Source organism: Sceloporus occidentalis, unplaced genomic scaffold (assembly GCF_023333645.1).
Source record: "Sceloporus occidentalis isolate IW3139 unplaced genomic scaffold, rSceOcc1.0.p SCAF_54, whole genome shotgun sequence".
Taxonomy (NCBI): Eukaryota; Metazoa; Chordata; class Lepidosauria; order Squamata; family Phrynosomatidae; genus Sceloporus; species Sceloporus occidentalis.
The window spans coordinates 5528268-5543814 of NW_028317034.1; positions in this window are offsets into that span (position 1 = coordinate 5528268).

Here is a 15547-nt window from a genome sequence, read left to right on the forward strand (position 1 = left end):
ATAAATAAGAAAATATTGGTGGCAAGTTGTACCCTGCCATGGAATATCGATTTGGAAATATCTTGGAAACAGAGTGATTCCAGATTTTGTGGGTTGGGTATATGTATGGAGTGTATGTTAGTGAGTATGAGTAAGATTCTGTAATTTGTGTAAGTGTGTTTACATATGTGTACCAGAGTCATGGGCGTAGGAACCCCTAAAAATCTGGGAGGGACAGCATTTTCCCCCATCAGATCCCCACTTTCTCACACTATCTACCCCCTCTCCCCCCTCTCACACTTTTTTACTATCTACCCCCCTCCCTACCCTCCCTTCTCACACTATCTACCCTCTCCCTACCCCCCCTTCTCACTAGCTACCCTCTCCCTACCCTCCCTTCTCACTAGCTACCCTCTCCCTATCGCCCCCTTCTCACTAGCTACCCTCTCCCTACCACCCCCTTCACACTAGCTACCCTCTCCCTACCCCCCTTCTCACTAGCTACCCTCTCCCTACCCCCCCTTCTCACTAGCTACCCTCTCCCTACCTTCCTTCTCACTGTCTACCCCAGTGGGGCACTTCATCAGAATTGTATACGTCCGCGGGCCGCACTCATTTTTCACTGTGAGAAAATATGGTCTTTAATAAAATATGCAGATTAAAATAAAGTAAATGACACAAAACGTTTACTTTTCCTCTCACTGATTTCTGGACTCAGGATAATTAAAAATGAAATAGTTCTATTTATTCTAGGGATGCACCAAAATGAAAATTCTGGACCAAAACATTCACGGTTCACTTAGCCAAAACCGAAAATGACCCCCCACCTTTAAAAATAATAATAAAAACTCACATTTTTAATAAAAGTAAGTAACACACCACAATTGGACAAAAAAAATTAGCAATATGACTTGGCATGATAGGAGTGTGATTGCTAACAGCAATAACACTCCTATCATACCCAGGCAGCCAGTACATGCTGGTACAGGGTGGCTGTAAGTGATGTGCAGACCCCATACTGCTGGCAGCATCAATACACAAGGGGGGCAGCTAGCTAGGTTTCAGCATGTACTGGCTGACTTGGCATGATAGGAGTGTGATTGCTAACAGCAATCACAGTCCCATCATGCCTAGCTTCCACCACTTACACATCCAACCAGTAAATGCTGTAACCTAGGCATGATGGGACTGTGATTGCTGTTAGCAATCACACTCCTATCATGTCAAGTCAGCCAGTACATGCTGGTACAGGGTGGCTGTAAGTGATGTGCAGACCCCATACTGCTGGCAGCATCAATACACAAGGGGGGCAGCTAGCTAGGTTTCAGCATGTACTGGCTGACTTGGCATGATAGGAGTGTGATTGCTAACACCTACCCCGACGATCTGCCCCTCACACTGAAGGGCATCACCGGGGCCACCCGATCCGCCCGGTGACGTCTCGCGCAATGACGCGCAACTTTATTAACAACTGACAATTGTCAGTTAAAGAGGTATGGGGGCATGCTGCTTAGATGCCTGTATCTCAGGCATCTAAGCAGCTACATACCCCCAACATATACCATTGGAAAGGTAATTGCCTTACCTTTCCGACAGTATATAGATTGTAAAAAAAGAATAAAAAATATTAAGTAAAAAAAAATAAAAATGGGGTCTCTTAAGGCAGATAAAAAAAGATCAAAATTGCCTAGAGACCCCAAAATTAAATTATTTAAACATAAAGTAGTTTAACTTTAAAAAAAAAAAAGTATTCTAGCTAAATGATCACTGTGGTAGCCAATGTTACCACAGCGATCATTTAGCTATAAAAAGTCACATAATCCTATGATCCCTTTGATCATGGGGTTAAATTTAGCCAACGGTAGAGGGAGGCAATTTTTGAAATCCTGATGAACTGCAAATATTATTAAAATCAGCCATTTAGCCTGTGCGGTACGTGAGTAACCATCTCATCCCTGGAGCGCCTTGCATTTTTACGGCAAAACTTATTTTTGCTGTAAAAGTGATTTTTTTTTCTCCCTTTACCATCATTTCTTTGGGATTGTAAGGGGAAAGAATGGTGTGTGCTACTGTGAGTAAATGTATGGAAAGAATGGCGTGTGCTTCTGCGAGTGAATGGAGATATGAAAGGCGTGTGAATGATCAGTAATTAGGGTTGAAGCCTTGACGTGGCATTACTGCTCACATAGGAAGTTAAATTATGGCACAAAAAGTACACATTTGCAAAAACGACATCCCTTGGCGCATCAAATGAGGGGCTGCATGTGTTTCTAGTACAAATCTGGAGTGCGCAAGACACAAATGAACATGTCGTTATGGTTAGAAAAAACATATTTTCAAGCCAAAGCGACATATTCCATCATTATTTGTGCACTCAACTTTTGTCCTAGAAATACATGTAGCCCCTCATTTGAAGCTCCAAGGGGTGTAGTTTCTTAAAATGGATGAATTGTCTGAATGAGGGAGAGCATGAGTTAATATGTGGATGAATTGTCTGAATGAGGGAGAGCATGAGTTAATATGTGGATTATTTGTCTGAATGAGGGAGAGCATGAGTTAATGTGTTTGTGTGTATCATAGATGTATAATTGTGGAAGGGCAAAGATGGCACTAGCAGGATGTTTGAGCCTTGGGGAACAAGATGGCACAGGCAGGGTGTATATTGGACAAAGATGGCAAATCTTATGTGTGTTATCTGGGTGCTGGCCAGGTTCTATGTGGGCAGCGTGGTTGGGGTGTGCAACCTGTGATCTATCCCTGTAATTTAGGGGGTTTTAAATATACCTTTAATGCTGTGTTTTTAAGTGAATTCCAATTGATCTGTACCTGCAAAGCTTGGTTTGTGTGTTCTTCTGTAGATCCATATGTGCTATGCTATGTTTCCATACATTATTTATGTATACCTGCAAATACAGGGTTTGTATGTCTTGTTCAGTTGATTAATACCTGCAATGCTGTTTCCATGTATTGATTTGATCTATACCTGCAATGCTACATTTCATATATTATTATTGTATACCTGCAAATACAGGATTTGTATGTCTGATTCTGTTTATTTGATATATACCTTCAGTGCTGAGATCACAAGTGAATTTCAATTGATCTAGACATGCAAAGCTGGGTTTGTGTGTTAATGTGTTGATCTATACCTGCTATCGGCAGCAGGGTCTAATATTTATATATATATTTATATATATATCGGCAGCAGGGACTAATATTAGGCCCTGAAATAATTTAGTGGAAAAGTTAAGGTATTGTGTTGTTTAAAGGATTTCAAGGATTAGTCGTACTAAATTGTGGCTTCAGGCTTCCCATGTTGAATGATCAAGTATTGTATTGTCCAATAACAAAAGTATCATTCCATAGCACATTACTTTTGGCAATATATATATATGTGTGTGTTTTTTCAGTGGTATGATTTAATGGTGGAAATTATTAATGCCCCCCCAGTTTGACTGTGGTATCTTGTGTGCCCCCCCCCCCTATATATTGTTTCTAGAGTCGCCACTGCTTGTGAGTTTAGAGTTTGTGATTCTCTACCATAGGTCCCCACATAACTACCTTGGGAGAGGAGTCTGATTGCATATAGAGAAAGCAATACAGATATAACATTACACTAAAACTTGTATTTTTATTTTGATCTCCCTATTCCTCTATCCAGTTTTTTCAGGGTATATATGTTTTTGTGTAGGGAATTTGTGGTTTTGTATGGTTATTTTTGGAGATTACACAAAACTAGTTTCTAATATTACAGATACTCAAGTGTTAGACCGAAAAGGTTTTCTTGCTGCAGGAAAGGAAGTTGTTTACCAAATTAGAGCCTTGGTGTGCAAGTAGGAAATTGCAGATTTGTAAGCATTAGTATTGTTTTAAATTGCGTTACTATTACTATTATAAAATTTTTAGACTGTCTTGACTTTTTTAATTGTTAGAGTGGAACTGGGCAATTGACCCTTTTAAGGTCCTAAACGAATACATGAAGTCAGAGCAGCTGTCCTATTTACCAAGTTCCATAATATAATTATATTAATGAATATAGTTTACCTTCGTAACATAAAACATTTAGATATTGACAATATGGTCGGAACTTGCCATTTTTTTTCATTTTTATAATTGCAAAATGAAGTTATTGTACATGTTTAAGTTATTACTTGAGTTGCCAAGACTATGGGATTTGGAAAGCTATTATGGCCAATTATCTACACCCATACTTCTGTATACATAAATATGCAGTAATATGTGAAGCTGGGAGTTCTAAGTAACCAGTGAAAGCATTCCAGTAATCCTTCTGTACTATGTTACACCCATGATTAAGTCACTTATGTACTCTAGATCTACTATTACTTAGTAAGTAATATTGTGGATTTATAGAGATTACATTTGGCTAGACTCAATCCCATCAACAGAGGCGTATATAGGGTATGGCAGCCATGGCACGTGCCATGGGCGCCATCTCAAGGGGGGCACCGGTGGTGAGGGAGGGAGTTAAAAAGTGGGGAGGGAGGGGGTTAAAAAGTGGGGAGGGAGGGGGTTAAAAAGTGGTGAGGGAGGGAGGGGGTTAAAAAGTGGTGAGGGAGGGAGGGGGTTAAAAAGTGGTGAGGAAGGGAGGGGGTTATAAAGTGGTGAGGAAGGGAGGGAGGGAGGGGGTTAAAAAGTGGTAAGGGAGGGAGGGGGTTAAAAAGTGGTGAGGAAGGGAGGGAGGGGGTTAAAAAGTGGTAAGGGAGGGAGGGGGTTACAAAGTGGGAAGGAAGGGAGGGGGTGGGTTAAAAAGTGATGAGGGAGGGAGGGGGTTAAAAAGTGATGAGGGAGGGAGGGGGGTAGATATAAGTAAAGAGTGTGCATTAATGTGTGGATGCATTGAGTGAATGAGAGAGAGCATGAGTTAATGTGTGGATGAATTGTCTGAATGAGGGAGAGCATGAGTTAATGTGTGGATGAGTTCTCTGAATTAAAGTGTGAATTAGTGAGTGACTGTAAAAGTGTTTGTGTATCATAGATGTATAATTGTGGAAGGGCAAAGATGGCACTAGCAGGAGGTTTGAGCCTTGGGGACCGAGATGGCACAGGCAGGGTGTATATGGGACAAAGATGGCACTGGCCGGACTGTTTGGGGACAAAGTTGACTTGTGGTGGGCTATTTGGGGACAAAGATGGCAAATCTTATGTGTGTAATCTGGGTGCTGGCCAGGTTCTATGTCGGCAGTGTGGACGCCAGGGCTGGCTTTGCGGTGCAACCTCTGATCTATGCCTGTAATTTAGGGGGTTTTAAATATACCTTTAATGCCGTGTTTTTATGTGAATTCCAATTGATCTTTACCTGCAAAGCTGGGTTTTTGTGTTATGCTGTAGATCCATATCTGCTATGTTGTATGTACAATAAAGACAGACAGATCAGGCAGAAACTTCTTTATTCCATGCTCTCTCTTCCTCTCTCTCTGCTGCCCCCTCCTAGTTGCATAACAGGACTTAAGGTAGCCCATATCTTAGTATTTAAGGTAGAACTTTAGAGTTTGGAAATTAACAACATTAACAGTGTCACAAATCAACATAACATTACATCACATCTTCCCCCTCAAACATTTACTCATTTAATGTGTAACAAAGTCCTCCCATATTTTAGGTTTCAATCTGCGACCGTAACTAGAATAGGTGTCCCTTGATTCCATAGGAGTGTTCAGAGCATTCTCTCTTTCTGGAGCCGTAGAACATGCTAAACCCAGGGAGTCGGTAGTTTTATATGGTTCAGTGTTGTCCTCAGAATACGAGTCAAGCTTGTCTGTTAAGGCGGGTGTGCTGGAAGCTGCAGCATCATTTGAGGTACATGTAGCAGAACTTGAAAAGTCAGGACGTAGATGACATCTGTTTCGTCTGAGTTCCTGACCCAGCCGATTCTCGATTACATATGACCTTGGGGTTTCCAATACTCGTACTATACGTGCAGGTTCCCAAGTTTTTCCATCTACTCTGTGTCTTACAGCTTGTCCTGTGGCAAGTGGTGTCAGAGATTTGGCTGATTGGTTATAATATTGCTTTTGTTTGGAAATTATTTTGTTTCGTTGCGCAGCTACATGCTCGTGTGCAAGGTTCTGTGGCTGAAGTTTCTTTGGAGAAATGGGCACTGTAGTTCTCAGTGCTCTGCCCATAAGTAACTGTGCAGGAGAACATAAGCCCTCCAGAGGTGTTGCACGATAGTTCAGAAGACCCAAATGAACATCCTGCCCGGACGATTGTGCTTTCCTTAGAATGGATTTGGCAATGCCTACATATTTTTCAGCTAGTCCGTTAGCCTGTGGTAGATGTGGACTAACGGGACTGTGCTTGATGCCCCATTCGTGGAGAAAAGATTGAAATTCAGCACTGGAGAATTGTGGACCATTGTCAGAGACAAGTTCTTCACATACACCATGCCTGGCTAGTATTGATTTGAAAGCCGAAATTACAGATGAGGACTTCAGATCCTTCAGTTGTACTATTTCAAAGTATTTACTGTAATAGTCAACAATAATCAGGTAGTCATTTCCTTCAGTATGAAAAATATCAGTAGCCAGTCGTTGCCAAGCACGAGAAGGGATACTCCAGGGGATGAGGGGTTCTTTTGTGTTTCGTCGTTGAAATTCGTTGCAGGTTTCACAAATCTTCACAAACCTCTCAATGTCAGAGTCTATGTTAGGCCAATAAACCAATTCCCGTGCCCGTCGTTTGCACAGAGCCATGCCTAAGTGTCCTTGGTGAATTTGTTCCAAAACCACTTTCCGTTGACTTCTAGGAATGAGTATACGTTCACCCATGAAGATAATGCCCTCGTTATTTGACAATTCATGTCTCACAGGCCAGAATTCCTGTAATTCTGGTGGTAGTTTTTTGCGCTTCTCCGGCCAACCATTGCACATGACCCGGCAAAGTTTTTCTAGTTGCTTGTCCATTAACGTTTCTTTTTGAATACTTTCCAATCTGACATCTGAGACGGGTACATTGACTAAGACTGTGTGCACTTGTTCCTCCAGATCAGGTTCATCCCGTGCGTCATGTCCTGCTGGAAACACTCTGGATAGCGTGTCTGCCATTGGGATTTCTTTCCCTGGTCTGTATTTGACAGTAAGGTCATATGGTTGCAGCTTCATTACCATTCTCTGTAGGCGTGGAGGGACTAAGTTTAGTGGTTTCCGCATGATGTGTTCTAAAGGCTTGTGGTCCGTTTCCACTAATACTGGACGCCCATAGATATATTGATGAAATTTTTCACATCCGTTGACAATGGCTAGCATTTCCTTTTCAATTTGGGCATAGTTGGATTGAGCTGCCGTGAGTGCCCTCGAGGCATAGGCCACTGGGTGACCTCTTTGTGTCAGTACTGCACCCAACCCAAATTGTGATGCGTCTACTTGAAGAACAGTATCACAGTTTACATCAAAATATTTCAAGATGGGTCCGGGCTGTTTGCTTATGGTGGCCTTTATTTTCTCAAACGTTGTTTGCATATTAGCATCCCAAGACCAGCATGCATTTTTCTTCAGTAGAGTTCGTAGAGGTGCTGTTTGTTGGGCTAAACCCTGCGAAAACTTTGACAGATAATTGAAAATGCCCAGTGCTGTTTCTAGTTCTTTTCTGGAAGTTGGTGCTTGCATTTTAATGATTGCTTGTATCTTGTTGGGATCAGGTTTTAAACCATCTTTACTGATGATATGCCCAAAGTAGCTTACCTCCTCAACACCAATCTGCAGTTTGTTCGGGTTGAGCTTCATATTCTTCTCACGACATCTCTTAAGCAAAGCAATCAGGTTCTTGTCATGTTCCGCACGGTCTTTGCCATAGACCAATAAATCATCAATTATGACTTCCACACCCTGCAGGCCTGAAATTAGCTCGTGTGATTTTTTCTGGAACATTTCTTGAGCAGATGCTACACCAAAAGGTACTCTTGTAAATCTCCATCGTCCAACCGGGGAGTTAAACGTGGTGAGGCGACTGCTGTTCTCATCTAAACTTAGTTGCCAGTACCCAGACTGTGCATCTAGTACACTGAACACTGATGCCCCAACAAGTTTGTGTGCTATGTCCTCAAGAGTGGGTAGTCTGTAATGTTCTCTCATTATGACCTTGTTCAAATCACGTGGGTCAATGCATATACGGATTGCTCCTGTGTTTTTCTTTTCCACCACCACCATAGAGCTGACCCATTCAGAAGGTTCTGTGACCTTTTTGATCACTCCCAATTTTTCCATCCTTGAGAGTTCTTGTTCTACTTGGCTTTGAAGCGTTAAAGGTATTTTCCTTGGTGCATGTATAACAGGGTGTGCCCCTTCTTTGATCCGGATTTTGCATATCCCTGGAAGACATCCGAGTCCTCTGAATACATCACTGAAATCATGTTTAATGCCGTGAGCTGTAAGTATGTTTTCACCGTTGTTAACAGTCATTATAATTTTGATAAGTCCAATCTCTTGGCTCGTCCGCAGACCCAGCACAGCAGGAGCCTGTGTTTCTATTACAAACACCTGTAAGTTAGATTCAGATCCTTTATAGGCACATTTTGTATGACAATGTCCAATAACATCCAGGACCTCTCCTCCATAACCTCTTAGCTTTGGTAGCCTTTGCGTTTCGAGTTGTAATTCCTTACTGAGGAATTTGCGATATATGTGCCCTGGCACGCAATTTACCTGAGCTCCTGTGTCAATCTTAAACTTGACAGGGATCTTAGCATCCCCTAGATGTAAGGTGACCACTGCTTCATCTGCAGAGTGTTGTTTGTTCTGCACCGATGCAAGGTATATCTGTGAGCCGTCTGTGTCATCATCTGAATGGTTGTCCAAATCATCTATATTATACACTGGTCGTGTCTGTGGCTTCCTATAGCTCATTCCATTATGACACATTTTGGCAAAGTGCCCCTTTTTTCTGCATTTATTACATATTTGGCCTCTTGCAGGGCATAACATATCTTTGTAGTGTGTGTTTCCACAATATCCACAGGTTGTTTCTGTGTTCCTAGCTCTGTTTTCTCTTTTATTCCCTCTCCAGTCAGCTTTTTCTCTTATGTGACTTCTAGATTGCTTTTCAATTGCACTGACTTGTGGTTGTGGACCTCCCAGTACCTGCAAGTCTTTTCTTGACATCTCATATGCTCTCGCAATTCTGATAGCTTTTTCAAAGGTTAATTCTTCCTCTTGCAGTAACCTTTCCTGCACTTCTTTGAACTGACTGCCCATTAATATCCTGTCTTTTATCATATCACTGCTATCATGAAATGCACAGTCTTTTGCAAGCAATTGTAACTGTGTGACCCACTCATCAACTGATTCACTGCCCCCTTGGTTCCTCTCATAGAACAGCTTTCTTTGCACTGTGGTGTTTTTTCGTGGATTACAATATGCATCAAACTTTGCAAAGAGTACCTCTGTCTTTTTCTTGTCCTCTGGAGCTATGTTTCCACTTGCACACCATGCTCTGCATACATCCCGGCCTGTTTGGCCAACACTGATGAGAAAGTATGCAGCCTTTTGTTGATCAGTCCATTGTGCTGCATCAGGGCCTGCATAAACCAGCTCTATCAGCTCCTTCCACTTTGCCCAGTTCTCTGATACATTTCCAGATTCTAAATCCAGGGGAGGAATGTTTCTTGTGCCGCTTGCCATTATTCTTTAGATACACTTCTGGTACCATGTGTTGTATGTACAATAAAGACAGACAGATCAGGCAGAAACTTCTTTATTCCATGCTCTCTCTTCCTCTCTCTCTGCTGCCCCCTCCTAGTTGCATAACAGGACTTAAGGTAGCCCATATCTTAGTATTTAAGGTAGAACTTTAGAGTTTGGAAATTAACAACATTAACAGTGTCACAAATCAACATAACATTACATCATATCTGCTATGCTATGTTTCCATACATTATTTATGTGTACCTGCAAATACAGGGTTAATATGTCTTATTCAGTTGATCTATACCTGCGATGCTACGTTTCATATATTATTATTGTATACCTGCAAATACAGGACTTGTATGTCTGATTCTGTTTATCTGATATATACCTTCAGTGCTGAGATCACAAGTGAATTTCAATTGATCTGGGTTTGCGTGTTGATCTATACCCGCTATCGGCAGCAGGGACTAATATATATATATATATATATATATATATATATATATATATATATATATATATATATATATATATATAGGCAGCAGGGGCTAGTAAATGGGTTTTTATTTGGACAGGGGCGCAATTTCAGTGCTTGCCATAGGCGCTATTTTCAGTAGATACGCCTCTGCCCATCAATATCAATTGCAGCCAATGTTGGTGGTCAGCCCTAATGAGGGACTCGAGTCTCTGGAGCTGCCAGCTGATTGTTCCTGCAACCCACTTCTGGGCCCCCATGCTTCCACCTCTGTTAATCCTAGGTTGCCAGGTAGTAAACATCATGCCCAGCAGGGTCACCTAACAGAGTGGTAGCCCAACAGCTCTCCCAGAGAGTGCTAGGTGCATTATAAACAGGCTCCAGGGGAGCTGTGAGAGGGGAAGAGGATGTGTGTTATAGTATAGTGTTTCCTTGTGGTGTAATGCGGTGTTAGCATGTGTGTGTGTTATTATATGGTTAGCAAATGACATAAAAAACAAATTACATTACTTTTCTACATAGTCACCTTCCTTTGCGATGCAATTTTCCCAGCGTCATACCAACTTTTTCACAGAAGATGGTCAACTTTCCTGGCGACGGTTGCATCTTGAATTTCTTTGTTACAGAAGATGATGGATGCTTCAACTGCATACTCTGCCGTTTGCTTTCAGGCTCCTCATGGTGAACCCATATTTCTACCATCTATCCACCAGCGGATTCATGCGTTTCACCATCCAAGATGGCGGATGCATGCGTTCCACCAGCGGATTCATGCATTCCACCATCCAAGATTGTGGACGCAGAATCTATTTAAAGGGATAAAAGGGATAAAGTGGTTGAAATGGAGTGTGTGTTAGTGAGTATGAGTAAGTGTTTGTAATTTGTATAAGTGTGTTTACATATGTTTACCAGAGTGTATGTAAGAAGAGAGGGGCAAGGGGCAAAGAAGGCACAGACAAGTTGTGAAGTTGGGGGACCCAGGGCAATTTTCTCACCAGGGCCCTATGGTTTCTTGTTGCGCCTGATTGCTCCCTAATCTATTTAAAGGGATAAGGGAATCTATTTAAAGTGAGTATGAGTAAGTGTTTGTTATTTGTTAAAATGGAGTGTGTGTTAGTGAGTATGAGTAAGTGTTTGTAAGTGTTTGTAATACCGACACCTGTGTTCCAGTATCACCAGATCCTTTAGGAGCCTTTAGATCACAGCTCCTTCTACTATCCCCTTGGCAACGGAGGCATGCCCTGGATACCAGGAAGTATTTAAACTGCCTTCAGTACTAGGTTATAACACTATGCTTCCTATCTTCTTCCTTGCTGCTTCCTTGGGATGCTTGGCCTTGACCTTCCCTTAGTGGCTCCCTTTCTCGGTCCCTTCCCTGCAACATTGTCTCTGCTACTGCGCACCATGCAACTAGGCAAATGAAAAAGGAAATAATGATTACCCCCTTTATGTGTAGTGTACTATGGGTTAATTAAACAACCTTGAAGCAATATAGAGCCTTATATCCCCCCTCACCATAATAAATAATTAAGGGTAAAATAAAATAAAGGGGTTTGAGAATTATAAATCAAACTCAAATGTTTATTGAATATATCCAAGCAGGATCTTGTAGTAATTTGATAAGCAAAAGCCTTCACATATGGAGGTTGGAGAGACTGAGGCAGTGGGGTACTTACGTTTGTGGCCACCTTAGGTCTGACTTATGGCAGCACCCTCTAGTATCCTCCAACTGGGTATATAATGTTATATCCAGGCATGCTGTAGGCTTAAGACATGCAGTACTTTTAACAAAAGTCAATACAGGCTGTGCTGAGCAGGTACAGCACCCATAGTGTAAATAGGCCACTTGAACTAACTGGTCCATTGTGTGTCAGGAACCCCCAGGTTGTGTACCAGGGAGACTGCTGCCTCCCCCCAGACCTGCCACCCTTGGCCTGGGCCTAGTCGACCTAGACCAGGATATGTCACTGATTAGAGTTGCCAGGTAATTCCTCATTGAGAGTTGGTAGTAGACTTGTGCATTTGGATTAGTATGAATTGCAAATTTGGTGATTTGTATAAAGCCCTGAAAAGTAGGCCAGACCTCCTAGCAATTTGCTCAGAATTTTTGTCAAAAATTTGTGGGCCGATGTGCACTCACACTCTTTCACACTCTCACTCCTCTCTAATAGGAGGAGAGGACGTCACCAAAAGTGGCACCATTTTGCCCTAACTTGAATTGTGACTATATGGCAGCGTGCCCGGTGACACACTTTCCCCAATGAGAAAGAATGCTGAAGTAAAATACAAATTTTTTCTGATTTTTTTTCTTTCTAGGTATCAAAGAAAACAATCTCCAGAGGAAGGTATTCCACAATCAGCAATAGTGCTCATTACAATATATAAACCATCTGCCCAAAATACAAATAGTTAGGATTAATCAGTTCTATTTCAATTGGACAGTCAGATGTAGTTATATTGTCAGTTCAACAACGTAAGTGCAATATTACAAAATATATTGTTTCATTTCTCTGGCATTCATTTTCAGACAATAAATATTATATATCATAGTACTAGAAATGTGTTACATTTATTTTTGTTTTGTCATGCCTATATGTCCACTCTGTAAATGTAATCTGATTCCCACTAGCTTGGTAAGAACAACTTAAGAGATCTCCCACAGTTATCAATTCTTGTGCATTATTCAATTTTCTTTTTCCTGGTATACAAGATTTCACATGCCATTTATAAAATTCCAGCCTAGGAATTTCTGTGTATAAAACATTCAACGCAGTATCATCAATAGGACATATTGTTTCAACATAAGGAAGTTCAGCTTTATTTTTAGTACTACACTTTACATTTACATTTCTGAATATAGAAATCTGAATATATTCCTTGTGGTAAGCCTGGATCCCATTGAAGCTGCAGTATAGCTACAATTCTTATAATTAGTAGTCAACATAAAAATAAAAACAATAACATGCACCAAACTCAGTTTTACCGTAGCCATAATATCAATAAGTAAAGTATTAGTTTATGTGCTGTATCCATGTTGCATTAATCGTCAATCTTCTTGTCTTTTTCCATCTTAGGATAAATGGTGAAAATTGTTCTTCAGATGCATCATCGTCTGTATCAGTGTTTTCTCTTTTTAATAGGTTTTAAATTATCAATGGTCCATACATTCGAGGCTTGCACTATCTCACAGGTGAGAGTAAATAAGATTGCTCAGTAACTTGCATTGATCATTATTCCATATATTTAGTTGGATAACCAGGTGGAATAGGTATGATTTTATCCAGGCAAACCTTTAACTCTGTATTAAAACTAAGAGACCGGGTGCGTGTTTGTGTGCGAATTATCCCATCCACAGAACATCTTTGACTAACACTTTGTGCTAAAGTGTCTGACGATCGGTTACAAACAGTGTGAGGTAAATGTGCACTTATTTTGTGCAATATTCTGCAATGGCTTGCGTTGAACAGTTAAAAAACCATTAGAATGTCAAGAGGGGAGATCTTCCATTGCCAGGCTAGCTAAATAAGTTGAAATAGTGACAGTGAGTTTCCTTTATTAAGCACACTTTCTTGGGTATAGGCTTAAGTCTCAACATATTGAGCTGATCGATTTTCCACACACCGACTATTTTAGTGAGGAGTCTGGCATATATTTAAAAATACCACAGCCAACAGATTTATCAGCATTTGATTTAGCAGATTTAACAGCTCATCCATCTGTATAATAGTATAATAATCATTGGGAAATTTCTCAGTTTCCCAAGTTTTATTTGTAATATGTATGGACGGTACTGTTTTGCTGAGAATCTTCTATAATAGAAAACCGCATTTGCAAAAGGAACTTTATAGTAGACTTGGGCACCGGCCAACTCTTCGTGTTTGTCTTTGCGGGGGAAAATCTTCATATTCCGCAAATATTCATCCGTTCCTGGGTTCAGTTTGGGCGAATATTTGTGTACATTCTTCGTGTTTTGCTGTTTTTTGTAGAAGGGGTTAATACTGGGTGTAAGTGTCCATCCGAGCAACTCTCATTGGTTGATGGCAGGGTCCTCCTCTGCCATCAACCAATGAAGTGCACCTGTACTTCATTGGTTGATGGCAGACGAGCCCCCTGCTGGCGACCAATAGAGTAGCTCGTACAGACTTTTAAAATCCTGGTGCCACAACTTGGCCGGGAGAGACCACTGGTCTCCCCGCTCTAAGAGTTAAAGGTCCGTACAAATGACCAATAGAGTCGTGCACCGTCAGGAGTTAAAGGGCCGTGTGAAGGACTCTATTGGTTGCCTGCAGGGGCCTCCTCTGGCATCAACCAATTGACGGGGGAACTTGGCCTGTCTCGCCGCTCCAAGAGTTAAAGGAGGCCCCTGCAGGCGACCAATAGACTCACTCACACGGCCCCTTTAACTCCTGACAGCGAACCTACAGATTTCCGCACCCATTATCTACGTAGCATCGGAGGGGTCAACGGGAGCGGAAATCCGTAGGTTCGCCATCAGGAGTTAAGGGGCCGTGTGAGTGAGTCTATTGGTCGCCTGCAGGGGCCTCCTGTGGCATCAACCAATTGGCAGATGACCAAAGTCCTGGAGCCATGGAGTCCCCTAGGGCTCAATCATAGAGGAAAAGGGGCTGTTATCAGTGAAAACCCCCATCTGGGCACTGACCAGACTCTGCATAGAGGGTCCAGCAGGACTTGACATAACATGTGCAAAATAAACATTAAAAACAAATTAAAAAATCTAAACAAAATATATCAACTTCACATGTTTTTATCTTGTATCTAAAAAACATGAGCGTGGAAGATTTTCATGAAGTCCCTTCCGTACAACAGTGTCCAGTGTCATAATCCAAAATGCCGCTTTGCATAGTAGTAGCTTAGATATGTCCCTGCCTCACAGAGAAGAGTGTTTTAGGCTGTTCTTATGGCAGATCTCATATATATATAAATCCAATACGCCTATACTCAGCCTTTACCCTACTTCAACCGGTACAACTGCCGGGGCACTGTTCCACCAATATGTATCAGTTGATAAAGAAAAAAAGTAAGAAATCATATTAATACATTTTTAATATTCGGTCTCAAGTCATCAATGTTTTGGACCTTATCAAGGTCCTTTATCAAGATAAAACATAATTAACCATAATCACCTGTATGTTCCTGCCCCCCCTCTGCAAAATGCAATATCTCACGTCTATAGTCAACTAACTCTTACAGAATATAAGTGCATGTATTAATCACTCAAGTGATTAGAAACAGCACTCTTATATTTAAGTAAGTGGACATCATTGTAACTTTAGCCCCACAAAATTATACACAATTAAATCTAAGTGTTCACAGTTGGAGTTTATCAACAGGCATGAGAGATTTCATCAAATTTTATACCTGTACTTAATAAACAACTTAGGAATTATATAATATAATGTAATGTAATTGTTAATTTTTACTCTTCAGTGCC